The following is a 20,535-nucleotide window of genomic DNA, read 5'->3' on the forward strand; positions in this document are numbered from 1 at the left end:
TCATAAACAACAGCATTTTGTCACCGTTTGTCATTCACCGTGCTGTGAATACAGCATTGAGATGCTAGGCTAAAGAGCTTGAGATTCAGACAACCTGCATGGTTGTGCTCATCCTGTCAGAAAATAGCAATTTGATCAGTGATCATGCATCATCAGCGCAAGCTTGGTTTGAAACTGGTTTCTGGGGATGGGGTTTACACGATCCTTCACTGGGCTAGTGCCTGCTGTGTTAATATGACCGTGCTGATGCTAACAGCTGCAGCTCCCTCAAATCCTGGGATCCCAACCTGCAAAAAGTCATTTCAGGGAGGTATCACGAAATGTTCAATATGTCTAGTCAGTACACCAAATAAGGAAGGCCTAGATAGAAATTGTGAAAATAAAATATGTAGATTTTGGTAGTTTGGTCTTTTCATGTAGCCTTGGTAAGTAGCCATCTAGTATAGCCTAGGCCTGAATAATATGCACATGAATTGACAGTTGTTAAACTCACCTCAACATGTCTTTTGCAATCATTTAACCCGCCATGAGCAATGTTAGTCACTGTTACAGTGCAGCATGCAAGACTAGGCCTTTCATTATTTTTAACTCTTATGAGACAATAGCCTACACTTTGAAATGGGTCTTGAAACATTGTTCTTTTTTGAGGCACTGACTCTCCATGACGCTCCTGGTCCACACTGAACTGATTAATTAGTTCGGGAGAAAAGAGATAAAAGCCCGGCTACACTGAAAACTGATTGGTTGATTTAGCGAAACAGGCCAATCAGGATGCTCTCTGTCTTGGATGCGCTCAGGCAAACACGCACCACCGCTCTCTCTTTTCCGTCGTGTGCGCGCTACACTCAGATGCACACGCGGTCTCGCATGAGCGCTCTTGATCACTCACTATAGATTCCGGGAGATTTTGCCTAATTTGCGGGCGTCAGGGAGCCGCTATCAATATGCGGGAGACTCCCGGAACTTCCGGGAGACTTGGGATGTCTGCAAATCTATATAGGTTCTCATTTTATATTATATATTAGGCTAGCTTTTGCCAATGAAAATGAATGCAACATAAAAAAAAACAGTAGGCTACTGCTAACTGAAGAAACGTTTACGTTGCTGTAAGGAAATTATTATCATTGTATAACCATTTGTGTAAGCTGTAAGCAGAAATATTGTTGTGCTGAGTTCTAAGAACAGAGAGTTCAAGTTAAATGTTGTTGTGCTGAGTTCTAAGAACAGAGAGTACAAGTTAAGTGTGCACCCAGACAGACAGGAACTGCACCCTGTCTGTGTGTGTGTGAGATAAGAGTCATACCTGTCAACATTTAGCTTCCCAAAAACGGGAGATTTTTTTTCGGGGGGGGGGTCTGTGTTTGGATATTTAATACGTTTCATACACGTGTTTCAACACTGCATTTCGGTCGTTGCTTTTACCTTACCATTACCTTACGCATGACAGTTATGTATCCACCAGCTGCCTGCCTGCAGCCTACTTCCAAAACTCCAAAGCTGCTTGCTGTCAGATTTGGTTCCGAGGGCACAAGTTCAGTGTATCAACAACACTCAATAACTCAATAACAGTTTATGTGATGTGTTAATCAATTAAATTCCCAACAATTTCACAACAGCTAGTTCTGGAGTAGGCCATTCAACTAGCCCGCTTGCTTACGACGAGACTCAGGCTGCGCAGTCGGCACCCGCTTCCTTATTTGGGTTTTGGGTTGCCAGGTTTTAGCCTATGCCAAAACGGTTGAAATTCAAACTAAGTGATCGTATGTGTAGGGTGTATTTCATACACAATCTGGAAACCTGAATGGATCAATGATTTTAAAATGAAGTTTGATGGCCATGCAAATTACGGGAGTTTTTTCGGGAGAAATAACAAAACGGGAGGGTTCTGGGAGATGACCTTGAAATACGTGAGAAACCCGAGAAAAACGGGAGTGTTGACAGGTATGATAAGAGTATGTCACAATAAAGTCGCTATGTCTTGCTTCCTATTTTCTGTGTGCATCTGTAGGCCTACAATAAAAGACACAGCTTTTGGGCTGCAGAGTCAGAGACTGATGGTGTGAGGAATTCTTCCTTACATTAGCAGGCTCTCCTCTTGGTACCAGAGTTTGTGGGCAAAGCCATACTACGTGTTGTGGTTCTTGTATCTATATGTTGGGGTTAAATTCCCTGACAGTTACCAACAATGTTAACAACAAACTCAGCTTCACTGCTGCAAACAAGCTTCAGCTTCACTGCTTCGCCATATAACGAACCAGCTAGCCTTGTGATAACAAAATCTTTACCTTTTGTTTAGTCCACTGAAAGTTATCCACATATCAAACGATTAAATACACAGTTATGGAGGAATTGTTTTGGGGAAGCAGTTGCACTATATCCCACTTTTGCTGCCTTTAAGCCACTTAAATCCATAGCCTAGATGAGCATTGCGCATACGTTACAATGACGTGATGGTGAAGCTAAATGCCCAAGAAACGTCACGTCATAAAAGTTGTAGGCCTACTAAACGCAAAAACTTAATGACAGCTTGTGCGTGGTAGTGTAGTGCTGCCTAATTTAAATGGGATAGGCAAGGGTTATCTTATATTCGGCTATTACGTGTGGCACATTTATTGGGCTTAGCCTCTTTTCATTTATTTGAGGAACTGATAAAGACTGAGCAGCAGAAAAGTCATAGTCGATACATAAATCGTTTATTATTATAATTAGGCTATTGATAGCCTACTATTACTTTACTACTATTACTGTTATTATTATTATTATTATTATTATTCGGATGAGGCAAAGGAATGTAAATCTGAGTCTGAAATGTTGGCTACAAACAGTCTACAGTATACTGCTGTAACTGCACTACTGCTATTATGTAAGGGATAACGGCCGCCGAGGTGTCCTGTTATACGGAATTAATGGACGAGGGCGAGGGGCAAAAACTCCCCGACTCCGCCCAAGTCCATTAATTCCGTATAACTGGACACAGTTCGAAGGCCGTTATCCCGCTTATCACCCGGTTGCCACTGTAAACACTGGAAACACGCGGTTCTGTTTAAAAAGAAGCTCACTAGTTCAGCTTGTTGTACAACTTTAGCATGGACAGTTAGCTTGTTTACAGTTGATTCCATTGTTGGGAAGCCTGCAACCAAAAGATTCTAGAGCAGGGGTCGGCAAATAGTGGCCCGCGGGCCAATTTTGGCCCGCCATCTATTCTATCTGGCCCGCGAGATGACGTTAATTTGCTGTTTAAATAAAAAAAAAAAAATGATTTTTTTTTTAACCCCATGTTTTTAAAAAGAAAAAAAGGGCTACAGCAATCCCATCAATTTCAGAACATTTATTGAGGTATAGATGATAGTCCTACTAAAGTGACAAAACAACAGGTGGAACATCCTTGCAGTTATCCATGGCGCACAGGTCGGAACGGTATTGGCACGCGAGCGCGTAATCTTGTGCAAAAAACAAAACAAAAGTGTCCTGTCTCCCTCTTCCAGTGGGCAAGGTCAAAAATAGCTTATGTTTAGTTAAATTAATAGGCTTGGCATTAATAAATGCAGGCAGGCTCAACACATACCTCTGCTTCCATTCTTCTTTGTAGGTCCTGCATTCTGAATCAATTTTTCTTTTCAAGGCTTTTGACAACGACATTTTGCATCGATAACTAGCATATAGCAATGTTCAGCTAATCATTTACACGTCATCCAAAAGAATAATATTTGTACACATTAGTTACGGCAAGTTGCTAGGCAAGTCGCCTGTTTCATGAGAGACGACAGGAGATGCAGCAGGCGGCATAAAACAGCGCACATAAGCAAATAAACGTTTTTAATGGAATTAAATTAAATGCATTTTAAAAGTTAGATTAATAATTTAAATAGTAGGCCTATAACACCCCCCCCCCCCCCATTACAAAAGCTATGGCCCGCGATGCCATTGTCTGAAAAAAAATTGGCCCGGGTCCAAACGTAATTGCCGACCCCTGTTCTAGAGCGTTGCAACCGTCGTCCTACTATGGTTGTTATAGTTACCATTCATAACCATTGATATGGAACGGTGTCCTGTTATTCAGAATTAAAGGCCACCCGCCAGCCAATCAGAAAAGAGTATTTCTTCTCTCCGGGTGATAATTGTTAACTTCCGGGAATTATTTGAGGCTTCCATTAGCTGCCATTGTTGGGAAAAAATGGAACATTGGCGTCAATGGAGTTGTCGCAACTCTACCTTTATATGGCTCTGGGCTCTGGTTGAATTCAATGAAGAACCCAGATATTCTTTAGAACGTTCATTTTCCAACATTCCCATCCCACCGGTGTGATGGTACACCTTCAAGGGTTAACGTCCCTGTACCTGTGCTCAAGCTGCAGCAGATGCTGTTAGACAGTGGCCGCCGTGCAGAGCCTCTTTGGCGGTTGGTGGTGGTGCAGATTTACGACCGGGCAGCAGCGCAGGGAGGGGGTGAGGGAATGCTCCGAAAGAGATGTGTGTTCCACCCCCACCAGAGGACAAGGACGTTTAGAGGGGGACTGCAGTCCCTTACTGCCTGTCAAAAAAAACCTACAGTACATGCATACTGTATGTGTGAATTTGTGTATGTGTGTGTGTGTGTGTATTAATTTGTGTGTGTGTGTGTGTGTTTATATATTAATGTGTGTGTGTGTGTGTGTGTGTATTAATTTGTGTGTGTGTGTGTCTGTGTGTGTGTGTGTGTGTGTTTATATATTAATTTGTGTGTGTGTGTCTGTGTGTTTCCTGGTCTGTTTGCATGACTTCCCTAAATTTACATTTGTGAGCCATGCATGTATCATGCATGTATGTGTGTGTGCGTGTGTGTGTGTGTGTGTGTGTGTGTGGTTAGTCCAGGAGCAGTGGAGGCTGAGTCAGTGAGTCAGTGCTGTGACATTAAACACGCTGGAGGCTCAGACATGCTCCGCTCAAAAACGCTCTCATCAAACTACTGAACACACACAGTACACATGAAGAGCACTTCACACACACACACACACACACACACACGCATACACACTGACACTCACACGCAAGCAAGCAGAGAGAAAGGGGGAGGTGGATACACACGCCACATATGCAAACACAAATAAACAGATACAGGAAATATTAATCACTTCTCCACTGTAGTGATGGTGAATGAGCTCACAGAGAACATGAATGTGCAGGAGGTAAGATGGCGTGACAGGAGCAACAGGCAGAGAGAGAGAAAGCAGGAGTAGGAGACAGAGAGAGAGAGAGCAGGAGTAGGAGACAGAGAGAGAGAGAGCAGGAGTAGGAGACAGAGAGAGAGAGAGCAGGAGTAGGAGAGAGCAGGAGTAGAAGGCCCAGAGGACAGACGAAGAAATGAGAGAAAGAAAGAGATCAACAAAGGATGTGGCAGAAGCTGAAGACAAAACAGGAGAAGATAACCAACTTAATTAAGACACATAATAGAGGAGTGAGAGAGATGTACTACATATTCACACGCACAGATACACACACATACACACACATGCGCACACACACAAATACACATGCATGCACACACACACATAGATACACACGCATGTGCGTGCACACACACACACACACACTGATACACAAACAGAGGGAGAGAGAGATGGGAGAATAATGAATTATTGGCACCACACACTTTCATCTGTTGGGTGCCCTGGCTCCACATGTGCAGAGTGCCACTCACCCACGGTGGCATCTAAAGGTGCAGTCAGCGATTGTGAGCCCATAACATTTTATCTCACGTTCAGCGAACATCTCTTCACCGTCTGTTAGCTGCATGCCCATCCCGTGAGTACACTGTGAAAAAAAACTGGTCTCTGTTGGTAGCCCAGGTTTCTATAAATGGAAAGAAACAAAACTAATAACTCCAATAACTTGCCCCCAAAACAAAAAAGAAACCCTGGAGTTTTTCTGGGAATACTGAAAGGCAACTGATTACAAGTTATCTGGATTATGTAATCAGATTACAAAAACCAAGAAACTGTCAGACCAGATTACATTTAAAAAGAAAATGTGTAATCAGATTATAGTTACAGTGTCGAAGATTACTTAATTACATTTACATTATTTCTTTTAATACATAACATAGCTTTACATCATGCAATCAATATTCAGTGTATTTAAAATACTGGCAATGTGTCCTCTGCATTCTGGGTCCATACACTCCAAATTGGGTCTATTTAAATTTTCTGACTATTACCTATCAAGTACCCCCAACACCAGAGCCGGACAGTAACGGAGTACATTTACTAGAGTACAGTACTTGAGGGATCTGTACTTTACTCGAGTATCATTTTTGGGGAGTACTCATGACTTTACTCAAGTACATTTGAGAGGCAAATATTGTACACTTTACTCCACTACATTTCTATCCATAACCGTGAGTACCCGTTACTACTTCTAAAAAAAAAGGAAAAAAGAAGAATCTCGGAAACCCTCAATTTGTTGTTTCCCTCTCAAACGTGATTGGATTGTGCATGCGCCACTGATTGGGACAGCCTATCAGCAATCACCTTCAGCTTTCCGCCAAAGTCAACTCCATGGTCAGATTTAGATGAAACCATGGACGAAACAATGAATGAAGACGCAGCAGGTCCATCACGGGAATGTGCCAATCTGTGGCCCCACCTCGCCAGACTATTTCAATTTTCATCAAGTTAATGATAGTTTTCGCTTCAAGTGTTTCAATTACAAAATAGTATTTTGTATTTGAAATACGTATTTTAAATACATGTATTAGAAATACTGCCCATCCCTGGCAACATGGTAAAAAGATGAAAATGACTTGATTTTACTTCCAATTCATTTTACATTTCCAAGGTATTAACATTAACATTTTTCATAACTCCATGTAGGACGTTTCTGTACATAAATGTAAGCACTGTGGCAGTAGTAATGCAATATTTAGAGGCTACTCTTGTACTCTTGATACTCAAGTACTTTTAAAAACAAGTACTTCAGTACTTTTACTTAAGTAGACATCTGACTGTTGTACTTTTACTTGTACTTCAGTAAAATTTAGCAAAGGGTATCTGTACTTTTACTCAAGTAATGAAGCTGTGTACTCTGTCCGCCTCTGCCCAACACACACTCTCAAACACATACAGAGTCAAGGGCCTTTTCTATACACTTTTCTTTCTATCAATTTGACAGAAAGGGTCATGCTCCTACTTTTCTTTTCTTCTCCTCTCTCTGATTGTCTAACACTCTGTAAAGCGCCTCTGTTTGGCGCTCTATAAGTATAAGTACAATTAAATTGAAATTGTATTCAGTAATGGATTACATTTCAGAGTAATCTGACCCAACACTGCAGAAGGGAGGGGTGAGCTACCTCCCTGGTGTTTTTTGTTTGGTCCTTGGTTAAAATATAATGTACGTTGTTTTGGACAAAAGCGTCTGCTAAGAAATGTAAATATAAACATAAACACAAACACGACTTCCTGCACAATCGCTGACTGCACCTTTAAACATGTTCAAGAATCTGTTATCAGCGTCAGACTCAAAATCACAAGAGTGATCATTCAGCTTTCACTTCAGCTGTCAACCTTGTGAGGGGAAATAATTCATGATGATAAAAATCCAATTGAATTCCATTTCACAGGTTTCACAGGTCATTGTTGCACATGTTCCTTATATTCACACACCAACCTTTCACAGAGAGATAGGAGGGAGGGGGTCAGAGAGAGAAAGTCACGTCTCCAACACAGCAGAGAAATCGCATAGGGGAGAGTGGGGTGATTGGTGCCAGTGGGGAAGTTGTGCCACCCCCTATTTCTAGGGAACCATAGAAAAAATTGGTCATGTGACCACACATTTTTGAAGACTCAGCCATTTCACTCATCCTGCAAAGAAGAGAGCCTCATTGCATGACAGGTAAGCACATTTAAGTTGAAAAAACAGTTTTTTGCCTTTCAAAGTAAAATTTCTATGATCATGTTTTTTTGATTGTTGTGTCAAAACAGTTATAGACAAGTTTGAAAAGATTTCACACATGTTTTAGTGCTTTGGTAAGGTACATTATGAGTCTATACAGCTAGCATGATGTTAGCTCAAATCTGATGGATGATGCATTTTTTCCAAAATGGTGGGGTTGGGGTGATTTGTTCCAAAGGGCCTGGGTTAAGTTGTGCCAGTGACACAACTCACCCCCACTTATAAATAATGTTTTAAACATATTATTTTATTGTAATTGTGCATTTTATCCTTACATTTTATCACTAAAACTATTATATGTGACAGTCTTAATTTTAGACCAAAAATAGAAATATACCATCATGCCACAGAGTTATAAGAGGAAGACAGGCAGGGCATACTGTTTCGAGTAGGAGCTGGCAGAACATATAAAGGCACTAGCAGTAATGTTTCACGGTCTAAGTCCCATGAAATGCTGTGAACTTGCTCTTGAGTACGCAAAAAGAAATGACATCGATATCCCTGCCAGCTGGATCAGAGAGGAAAAAGCAGGTTTGGTTATGTGCATTTATTAATAAAAAGGGAAAAAAGTAAAAGGGAAGTTTAACAATTATTTCCCAGGAATGCTCAATGCTCATGCAGATAAGAGAAGCAAAATTGGGTACTTATTTAGAGCGTATAGCTTCAACTTATCTAAACACAAGGGACTCAAGGGCTCAATAAGGGACAATTTAAGAGATATGCTAATAATACTAATAAACTTTTAATATTTTCTAGGATGTGATTGGTTTGGAGCCTTTAAAGCACGCCGTCATTTGTCATGCCGCACTTCTGAAGCAACCTCTGTTGGTAGAGCTACTGCCATTAATAGGGACAACGTGGGGGAGTTATTTGATAACCTAAAGTGATGGACAGGTAATCATATGGCTTTGACATGTCAGCCCCAGAAAGACACTCCTGTGTACAGGACTCTCTCTCTCTCTCTCTCTCTCTCTTTCATACTCTCTCTCACACACACATACTCTCTCTCTCTCTCTCTCTCTCTCTCTCTCTCTCACACACACACACTGACCAGGAAGCCTGGGAAGGAGAGGGGGAACATCATCTCTAGGTAGTAGCAGAGTTGACATCTACACAACCACATCCAACCACCTAAATCTGCTGTAAACTTCTCTGATCAACAAAACTTTATTCTCATTTCAGGTATGACTTCCCTCCACACAAGATCTACAACATGGATGAAATGGTGTGACAACGGAAAATGACCTTTGATGTGCTCATGTAGCGCAGTAGGCTTGTAGAAAACTGGCCTTTGATGTTGTAAAATAACTTTAAATAAACCTTAAATGAGTAATTTTGTATTGAATTTGTCTAGCTTTTATAAAGCATTATAGTGTCTGAGATCAAAATATACTGTTTTACTTCAATAATCTATGGCACAATTTACCCCAATGCATTCTCTTCAAAGGCACAACTTACCCCGCACCGGGGGCAAGTTGTGCCACAAGACCACTTTTTTTCAGAAAGCTATATCTCTTAAATACTATATTTCAGATCGAAAGTGATTGTTCCCAGAGATGCACCACATCCTGAAATATATGTTCATATTGTAGTTGGAAGCATTGCTATCATGGCCTCCCTTTAAAGTCACTTTAAGTAAAAACTGGCACAACTCACCCCACTCTCCCATACTGCCATTTAACATCGACGTCGTTCTTCTTACAGAAATCCAATGAGAAATGACCCGTGGCGGTGCCGTTGGAAACCAGAAAATCGTTTTCTCACTAATTATACTTGGAGAAATGATAGATGTTTTCTGTCACCCTGAATGAGATTTGGTATCTACAACAGTCAATAAAGACCTGTGGGCTTAATTTCAGGCACCTAGATTGCACATCCATGTCAAGAATGGTTCATGTTATAACAAACCCACAAAGGACCGTGGAGATTAGCTTAGCGATGTGTTCAAATGTAGACCTAATCATGTTTTCAAACTGCAACAACAACAATGAAAGTGCTAAAAATACCGATACAGGCTGATGTGGTTTATTTTTTTCCTTGGAAAAAGACTGCAAATGCTTCACTGATGCAGAAACCTTGATATGTCTATCCCTTGATGCTTCCAGTGAGAGCACAGGAACGTCTCTGTTCCTTTGAAGTGATCACTGGAGCTTAGCCAATCACAGCCTCTGTGATACAGGCAGCTTTACAACAGTTAAGCATTATGAATGTATTTAGTATATTTCTCATAATGTAAATATAACTACTGGACAGGCAAACTTGTGCATGGTACTGACAGAACAGAGGCCAACACAACTTACTTAATGACCTGTCCCTCTGCTAGAGTTCCACAGAGGTCAGTATCCTAGGTTACATAAATATTCTCTGTGCCTCTCTTTCCTCCCCCTCTGCATCTCTCTGTCTGTCTGTCTTTTTCTATTTCTCCCTAATCCTCAAATAAATAAATAGATAGGCAGATAAAAAAAACCCTTAATGATAGAGATGAGAAAAAAGAACTCCAGGGAATAGCTACTGTCATTAGAGCAGTGTTTTTCAACCTTTTTTGTGCCACGGCACACTTTTGACACTTAAAATGTCCCACGGCACACTAACATCCTGTGTGAAGAAAAAATAAACATACCATAGCCTAAAATTTCAAATAATACACAGATATGGCCTTATTATGGCTTGTATGCAAGACCTGCTCAATAAAACAAGCGCCCTCTGTTTCATTTGTAGGGGGCTATATCTAATTTAATTGTTGTTATGAACTGGATATGTGATGTTTCTGTGAATACTGGATATGGGGCCCCCGTTGTACAATGCCTGCATACCACAAATAGTGCAATCATACAATCAATGAGAGCATGTGGTTATAAATTCTTTGATGCAACAGTTGCTTTTCGAGTGACATTTGGGTAATTTTCTGCGGCACACCTGATGATCTCTCACGGCACACTAGTGTGCCCCGGCACAGTGGTTGAAAAACACTGCATTAGAGAGCACATCACCCCCCTTTCTTTCTCTCATTCTTGTTTCTTTTCATCTGTCTATCTCTCTTTTACAGGCTCTTTGCTTTCTCCCATAAGTAAAGAGGATGGAGAAACGGGTAGATTAAGTAAATGTGGGGATGTGGAGAGAGTGAGGGAGAGAGAGAGAGGAAGAGAAAGAGTGTGTGTGAGACAAAGAGTGAGAGAGAGAAAGGGAGAGAGAGAAAGAAAGAGACAGAGAGAGAGAGAGAAAGAGAGAGAGAGAGATAGGGAGAGAAAGAGTGTGAGAGAGTGCAAGAGAGGGGGGGGGTGCTTGGGAATGAATGAAGACTGATGTTTATAAATAGACTGGGGCAAGGGGAGGAAGGAGTCTCGGCAGATGAATTATGCAACGGGATGCTGAGCCTCAGTCGGGATGACAATTATGAGTGCATCCCAATTATACTCAGCCTGGGCCATGCAAGTGTGTGTGTGTGTGTGTGTGTTTGTGTGTGTGTGTGTGTGTGTGTGCCCCAGCTATTGCAACGAATCACTGTAATCACTGTAAAGCATTGCTGCCCCCTCTCCCAATATATCACTCTGAATATCCTGCTTCTGTTAGGAACACAAAATTGGAAGAAATTCCAATTTCTAGTCGACCTAATGGAAAGGAACGAAAAAGTACATTTTTGTGAAAGAAGGCATTTGTTAAAAAGTACATTTCCATGTACACTCGGTGGGCAGCCAGGCCTCCCCTGAGCTAGCCACTGTATGAATTGATCATGCCGTCCAGATGGCAGTAAATTGCTTACATATTGATCAGTGTGGCCACTTACACAGCCTTGAGGTCTGTTGTAGACCAGAAAAAAAAAAACTAAAAGTGAGAGACAGCGAAAAAGAGAGTGAGGGGTGTGGGGTAAAGGGGGGGGGGGGGGGGGGGTTGATCTAGAGTTTGACCCTGTTGAGAAAAGAAAAACATGCTGTGCTCAGGTACATCGCTCTTGGCTACCATTAATGCTTTTACTCAATTCCCTCTATTCTTGATTTCCATTAAAAATACATCTCACTCTTACAAGCACACACACACACACACACACACAGGAATGTCCCCCAAACTTGCTATCCTTAGAAAGCAAGTGTGTGTGTGTGTGTGTGTGTGTGTGTGTGTGTGTGTGTGTGCGTGCATCTCTGAGCACATGAGTATATGTGTCCACTTACATCCCTCTTGTTCCTTCTCAGAAAGCTTTCAGTGTGTGTGTGTGTGTGTGTGTGTGTGTGTGTCGTAGAGGAGATAGCGGGACTTCTCTATCTGCAGCCCAGGTGAACTGCTTAAAAAGCGAGGCGTGAATGTCAGAGCAACACAGAGAGCCTTTCTCCAGGAGAGACAGAGACACAGCTCTGGTGTGTGTGTGTGTGTGTGTGTGTGTGTGTGTGTGTGTGTGTGTGTGTGTGTGTCCTAGCCAGAGACACAGCTCTGGTGTGAGTGCCGTCAGTCCACGCCTACGCACTCTGCTATGACCACACAGGCTATTCTTGGCCCCTGGAACTAATAGTACAGTAAGTTAGGAAATCCCCCTGACTTTCACCAGTAGCTCCACAGGCACAACATATGCACTTACTCTGGGTGTTGTAGTATGTTTATCTAACTCTTTTTAATTCTACATAGATAGATACATACATACTGTACATGCATACACATAGATGCATTCATAGATAGATAGATAGATAGATAGATAGATACCAGAGTAGGGACACCTCACACTGTCCAAAGATGCCACAATAGACACCCCTGAGACAGACTGCATGCTGGGATGCAATGGCTTAAATGATCGATCCCCATCCTCTCTCCAATGAGTGGGAGCGCTATATTAGGCTAGAGCCATGAAAGATGTGGGTGTGCCGTGCCGTGCTGTGCTCCCACAGTAACTCTGCAGTCTCTAGACTCAGCTGCTCCAGACACTCTCACATAAAAGGCTCTGCTCCTTGAGCGCCGTGTTAGAAGATGACATCGCCCTGCCGTGAGGAAGGACTTATGTAAGACTGGGGCAATGCAAAGAGGGGCTATGTCAACAGAGAGCGGTTAATTGTTAAAATAACTCTTTGGTAATGATTGCAGCTGATGAAAAGAATTCAACAAATATGACCGGAGCTGAAGGCACAGCCACATGTGTCACACACAGCAGGATGTTTCTCACCCTCTGAAATGGAAGCCCCTCTGCCAGAACAGCTCAGAGCGTGAGCATGCATAATTCACACCCGCCATTATAATCATCCCCCGTGCAACTCTTAAATTGCATCATGCAATTCCCTGCCACGGAATCTGGCGCAAAACATTTCTCAAACACCCGGGCGAGACACTCAACACGCAGCACAACACGCCTGACGCGCCATGCTCTGACGCACGGAAATGCAAGTGCAACCAAACACAAAGACAAACACACAGTGTAGCACAGCGGGGGCTTGCAAATAAAACACTCGCACACAGATGTTTGCATGTATAGCACATAGTGTGTTGCCTCAGCCAGTTGCTCAATCCAAATAAACCTTTAACTGTCCTTGTCTCGCTCACACACCATCTTTGGTGGAGAGTCTACCAGTGACATTCTCTCTATACACTCACATGTGCAAGTTGCTGTCATGGAATCTCTTCTCTCCACAAATACAAATACACACAACATGTTCGCAATCTCTCTATCTACCTCTCTCACCAAGACACACAATGACGGTAACACACACACACAGAGAGAGAGAGATATAGAGAGAGAGAAACGGAAAGACAGTTACAGTATACACACACGCAATCTCTGTTCCAACATTTCTGTCCCCCTTTCCCTATGGGGTATGTGTGTGTGTGTGTGAGCAGCAGTTTCCCAGAGGCACCGTGGCAGCAGCGGCAGCAGGGGCGATGCGTCTTTATAAAGAGGAAGCCCATCCATCACACACAACTGTTGCTGAGCAGGAAAAGGCAATTACTTACTGCGGCAGCCGGCATAGCCACACTGACACAGGACTAATGTCTGTAAAACACACTGCGCCGCACGCTGCCTCATGGCAACGCATACCAACGCAGTGTTTTATTTGTTTACCTACCTCCTCACAATGCAAGAAGGATTTACCAGTGTCGTCTTCCAGGTGACTGAGAAATAATGAACCAAGTTGTAAAATATACTGTATGTATGTATACATGCATGTATGTACAGTATATGGAAATAGCTACACTTTATTATGGGTAAGTCCTTAATAAGAAGCTAGGAGGTCTTGGTCAAAGGTTAGTATGGATCATAATAGAAACTTTATAGCCTTCTAATGCATTATCTTAATGTTTCACTATTCTGTCACACCAAAGGAAACAAACACACCCACTAGGATTTAATATTAATGACTAAAAATACACAAGTACACAGCGCACAGCTATAATACGTTATCTAAATATTTCACTATTTTGTCACTATATTTCACGTATTCAGACAGAAACATAATGCTAAAAGGGAACCCAGTACGTAGCAAAATAGTAAATACAAATTCTGTTCAACACATTGGTTAAAATACCAAATGACAGTCTCAGGTGAACAAACACCTGGTGCTGAGAAATAGCAGCAGACTCATCTGAAATAGCGAGCAGACTCATCTGTGTGATTGATGTGTAGTTACATGATGCGTTGGGTAGAGCAGTGCTGGGTGGGTGGGGATCCATTCTAACATGGTGGCCCATGTGGCGGCAGCATACGGGCCTTCTCAGGACAGCGGTGTGTGTGTGTGTGTGTGTGTGTGTGTGGTAGAGCAGCGCTGGGTGGGTGGGGATCCATGCTAACCTGGTGGCCCCTGTGGCAGCAGCATACGGGCCTTCTCAGGACAGGGGTGTGTGGTGCGGTGCAGCGCACAGCGCTAATCTGCTCTTTAAGCCCACTTTACCCAGCAAAGCCCCGCATCATGCCCGGGGAGTTCAAACAGAGATTTGAGACGCTGGAAAACAAGGAGATTTAATGGGTTTTGGGGACGGGCCAGATTCCACAAAAGCCCCTCACGTCAGCCCAGATGGATAAGGAGCGGAGTGGAGGGCGCACATCAGAGACCCAAACACACGGGAGATGGAACTGACCGCAAACTGAGTGCAACATGATAACATGCAATATGTGAAAACAACCCCTGCACATACAGTATATCTTCTGTATCTTTTCCATATTTTCTCTCTGTCTTTTTCTCTCTCTCTTTCTCTCTCTCTCTCCCTCTCTCTCTCTCTTTCTTCTCCTCCATTATCCATCCGTGACTCAATCCCAGTACAACAGGGGCCAAAAAATCTGATCCCTCCATCATAAGCCATTTTATTTCATTTTTTTCATCATCAAAGCAGTTAAGCAGTTTTGCAAATAAAAAAGGGAAAGGAGGGGGGGGGGGGAGAAAACACATAAATGTCCAGCGGTGTAATCCATTTTACCATCGCAATCCTCTCGGAACGACAAACATAATCTGGACGATGGATCAGAGGTTCTCGGCATCTCTGGGACTCACTCTGACGCATGCAGCAGGCGTCCACACACACACACACACACACACACACACACACACACACACACACACACACACACACACACACACACACACACACACACACACACACACACACACACACACACACACACACACACACACACACACACACACACACACACACACCTGCAGCAAAGCTAACACACAGCTGGATGAGGACTATGTGGGAAGCACCCAATCTGCCATACATACTGAACACAACAACATGGGGATCACTTACTGATTAATACAAAATAGCTAAATATTAAAACATATTTACCGCTCCCACACCTCCCCAAAGAAAGAAAGAAAGAAAGAAAGAAAGAAAGAAAGAAACATCTTTACCATCTTTAGAGTCTGAACAGAACCCAGCCCAGTACTTTGGACAATTGGACAGCTCTTGAGAAGTAAAGAAACAGAGTAAACTAAGTAAACAGAGTAAACACACACACACGCACGCACATGTACAGTCGCACACGCACATGCGCACGCACACGCACACACACACACACACACACACATGCCAAAACAAATAAGCACAGCTTATGCACACCGAAGGAAACAAACACACCCACTAGGATTTAATATTAATGACTAAAAACACACAGGTACACAGAACACATCTCTGAATACAAACATCACATTATAGCTACACATTGTCCCAAAACAGTCACATTAAATCAAGTAGGGGATAATAATCTTGTAAGAATTGTGACATCTTACAGATATAGCATCCACAGACACCCACCTCCCCCATAAAAACAACTCACAATGACAGCAACATTAAAAAAAAAAAAATCTTGGAGATGTGTCACCTAAACAAACAAGCTGACACCCCTAAAGAGTAAGAGCAGGCTGCTACCGTTCTCTATCTCCATGCTCCACTTGGCCCTGCCACTGAAACAGGAAGGAATGTAGAATCCTCCACCCCGTCTCTCTAACAACGACTCCTCTGAACCTGTAGAACAACAAAAATATCTGGCATTCCTCCCTGCTCGCTCCAGGCTACGGTTAGAGGGCCGGCCATGCGTGAGCGACCGCAGCGGCGCCCACACACACAGAGACGGAGCCCGAGCCCAAGTCAGCCCCGCGCGGCTGCATGTACTTTATATGCCTGATTTAATTATAAGCCAGGAGTCTAGGTAATTACGGAGGAATCAGGACACCTCTGGAATGCCAATCAGCTGGCAAAAGGCAGGCATGCATGCATGCATGCCCCCCGACCCCCATGCTTGAAATCTTTAGTGTTTGTTAACACACAGCTAAATCTACTCTTAATCAAGAGTTGTTTGTAATGTTGCATTAAAGGGTGTTCCAGCTAACAGATCAAATGTTTGCCATTTAGCCCAGGATTAACTGCCGTCCATTCTCCGGATTTCAGATGTGTGACGTTTTAAAATATATAGAAAAATAAATACAAACATCGGCTCTCCATTAGAAGTTGCCCCGGGCTTACTTACATAATTTCTTCATGTGAATGGGCTGTATATAAAAGCAGGTTTATATTTTTATAATGGAAACTACAAGTGGGCCCTGAGGCAAGAGCCTAACCTTGATAGGAGCCGCCCACTGAGAGACCACTGCTGCCTACGCAGGGCCAAGCTGAGGTGGGAGAGGAATCTGCCACCAGTAACTCCCATGCATCCCCGGATAGGGACACAATAAGGGTCTCCACACAGGGCACAGAGACGTGTTCCAACTGGACAGAGGGTCCAGCTCTCTCAAGGCCGTGTAAAGTATTAGCTAATCCCAGATGTGTTCTAAATAAATAAATAAATAAAAACTCCACATCAGAGATCCAAGCTCTTACTCAGACAAACCAATCGTGAATCTTAGTTGCCCTAGCAACAGATACCCCCCAACCCTTAAGGCATTTATAGTAAATGAAGGGCACACCAAGAACATCTCTGAATTGAAAAGAACATTGCAGACAATGGTGCTTGAGAGTAAGAGGACCTCCTCACAATGGACCAGACCTAAAGTACTTTAAGAGTAATTAGATTCAGACGGGCGGCTTAGCGACCACAGGCTTTAGCGTTCAGTTTGTGGCATTTTCAACTGAGAGGATGGAAGAAAAACACAACAATTATAATAACAATACAATGAAAGCCATCTGATGGCCATGACCAGAATGGACCAGTTTTCAAACAGACGGTACATGGCATCAGAAGAAATATGAAGGAAGATAATTATTTTTACCATCTGAAGGGGATGTTGGCTAGAAGTGCTCTTCTGCAGTGCCATCTTGTGGCAGGATGCTTTAATGCACCTTTGGCATCTCATTGCATGTGTTTAGCGTGGCACCCTCTGCCCTTGTGATTCACCGGACAAGTCATTAGTCTTAGTAACAAGGCAGGGCACATAACTCAATCTAAGCCTGAACCATGATGAATTCAATGTTCAGGCAATTGAAGCATTGTAAGCCACTGAGATCAATGGTCGTCCTTACATGACAACATGCTTTTTGTACCTGCCCTGGTTATTGCAAATGACAACATACAATGTCCAGACACAAAAGCCATTGAAGAGGTGGATTTGCTCTGTCCATCACAAAGGGGATACATTATTTAATCAGTCGTCATGCTACAGCCAGCACAAATACATAAATAATAAATAAATAAATAAATAAAATCCTCTGAAGAGGATTACAAGGCAAACCAGACAAAGAATGAATGGTTCCTGAACAGCTAAGCTTCTTAAAGGAGATCGAAGGTACAACCAGAAATGATCTTTCACATGAGATTACCATTCAGGGTCTCAAGAGTCCAAGAACCCTGGACAAAACTAGTAGAAACTAATTGTCCGCACTATTTTTCTACTTACTGGCCATAGGTTCAAGGAACTGAACAGATTCCAGGTGTACAGGTGTGTGTGTGTGTGTGTGCCATTGGCTGTATTCCTCTGCCCATGCCCACTTCATGCCCACTTCCTGCCCACCTGGCAGTATGTCTGCGCTGTGTGGACCACCGGCTTGTCTGGACCACCGGCTTGTCTGGACCTCTCACCAGCAGTGTCTGTGCCAGACTAACCCACTGAGGTGTGTGTGTGTGTGTGGGATGGAGAGAGAGAGAGAGAGAGAGAGAGAGGCTGTGTGTGTGTGTGTGTGTGTGTGTGTGTGTGTGTGGGAGGGAGAGATAGAAAGAGAGAGACTGTGTGTGTATGTGTGGGAAGGAGGGAGGAAGGATGAGATAGAGAGATGAAATAAGTGATAAAGGTGATAATGAAGGGATGTGTGTATGTGCACACAAACTGTGTGTGTGTGTACCATACTAATAAACACCAATCGTAAAGGTGTTCACCCCTTCTTTATTACGGGAACAAGCAATACAGAAATACCCCTGTGACGCTGGGTTTGGGAATGGCTGTCAGGTCAAAAAGGGAGACACTTCCCACAATGAGGCAATTCTGACCTCCTGCTGCTCGGACCGAGTTGCCGTGGCAACCGCCAGGTACGGTCAGAAGGGGGCGGAGCTCAGAGGAGCGGCCTCAGATTGGTCTCTCTGGCCCGACGAAGAAAAGGAACAAACAGGTGGAGAGGACGACAAGAGGAGAGGCGGAGAAAGGGATGAGCGAGCAGAATGAAACAGAACCTGGGTTCGGGCAGGAGAGTCCGGCTCAGGCTAACAGCGAAAGCATGGTCACTCAGGAGCACTGGATGATAACCCTCCAAAGGATCTACTACCCAGTCCTGGCCACCATTGGAATACCCTGTGAGTATTTACTTTCAAAGCCATCCGACCATCACACACACACACACTACTACATATACGTACTGTACTATGGATAACTACCACAAATGGTTTCTCACTGGATTTTTTATTTCAGTGATTGAATTCTGAATGTTCAGGAGTTGTTTAGGCTTATTACTTGTCAGGTACCTGAGTTCAGTTTGATCCTTGTGAGGATGTGTGGAAATGACTGTGTGATTAACTGATTAACGTTTATCCTAGCCAACATCATCACCTTCCTGATCTTCTGGAGGAGGAACTGTAAGCTGTCCAAATCCAGCACCTTCTACCTGATGGCCATGTCCGTGGCCGACACCGGTGTGCTGTTGTCTACTGTGGTGCTGGAGCTGGTGGTCAAGTTGTACAGCGTGGAGCCTTTCTGGGCGCAGGAACCGTGGTGCAGCCTCCGCGACCTCTTCACCTACGGCTCCTACAACGCCTCCACCTGGCTGGTGGTCACCTTCACGGCCGAACGCTTCCTGGCCATCAACACCTGGAGACTGAAGCTGCACCTGTGCACGGCCCGCAGCGCATTGTGGGCCATCGGCGGCACGTTCGTGCTGAGTCACCTGGTGGCCGTGCCGTACCTGTGGGCCAACGCGTCCGAGTACGACCAGCGGCTGGGCAGGTGGAGGTGTGTGTACAACGCGCAGGCGCCCACCCTCTTCGTCCACTTGCTGGTGGGCTTCCAGACGCTGCTCTCCTACGTCCTGCCTTTTCTGGTCATCCTGACGCTCAACGGGCTCACGCTGCGCCAGATCGCTAAGTGCAACCGCATCAGGCCCACCGGTGAGCGGCCGGTCTCCGTGGTAATGACTACCACGGCGAGCCTCGGGATGGTGCCGTCACCGCCACCGCCGCCGCCACCACCGTTGCTGCGCTCGCGCCGGATGAAGTCGGTGGTGCTGCTGGTGACCGTGTCCATGACGTTCCTGCTTCTGTCGTCCGTGCGCGCGGTGACCCAGTTCATTCTGCGCACGTCCAGCCTCGAGCTGGAGCGACAGGACTACCGCGTCGCGCTCAACGTGGCGGCCGACCTGGGCACCATGCTGTGCCTGAGCAACGCGGCGGTCAACATGTACCTGTACGCCGCCACACAGGCCAAGTTCAGGCAGGAGGTCATCGCCTGCGCCAAACACGGCCTCGCTGTGATGAAACGCTGCCTGACCCCCTCCGCCGCCACAGTAACAACGGCCAAACCACAGTGACTGACCGACGCCAAGCTTTCCAGGCATCCGCCATTAAAGGATAAAACCTCCACAGAGCTGGAAGATGGAAGCTTGAGTGAACCAGAGTCGTATTAATTATTCACAGATATGAATTGCAGGTTCCTCCCCACCCCCCACCCGCCAGGCCACAGCCAGCGACTGCATCATCTCACAGTAATTCATTCACAGCTCGTGGCG

The 20,535-nt window shown here is 44.2% G+C and overlaps 1 long non-coding RNA gene across 1 annotated transcript; it reads left to right on the forward strand.

Moving 5' to 3' along the window:
* The first annotated feature begins 7,781 nt into the window (after positions 1 to 7,781).
* LOC143115248 (uncharacterized) lies at positions 7,782 to 9,188 on the forward strand. Its single transcript, XR_012985076.1, has 3 exons — positions 7,782 to 7,866; positions 8,683 to 8,820; positions 9,109 to 9,188. It is a non-coding gene; the product is annotated as an uncharacterized LOC143115248 (long non-coding RNA).
* The last annotated feature ends 11,347 nt before the right edge of the window (positions 9,189 to 20,535 follow it).

This window comes from Alosa pseudoharengus, unplaced genomic scaffold, assembly GCF_046254945.1.
Source record: "Alosa pseudoharengus isolate Yale_2024_CS ecotype anadromous, Long Island Sound unplaced genomic scaffold, YU_APseudo_1.1 YU_APseudo_1.1_scf_9, whole genome shotgun sequence".
NCBI classification, from domain to species: domain Eukaryota; kingdom Metazoa; phylum Chordata; class Actinopteri; order Clupeiformes; family Clupeidae; genus Alosa; species Alosa pseudoharengus.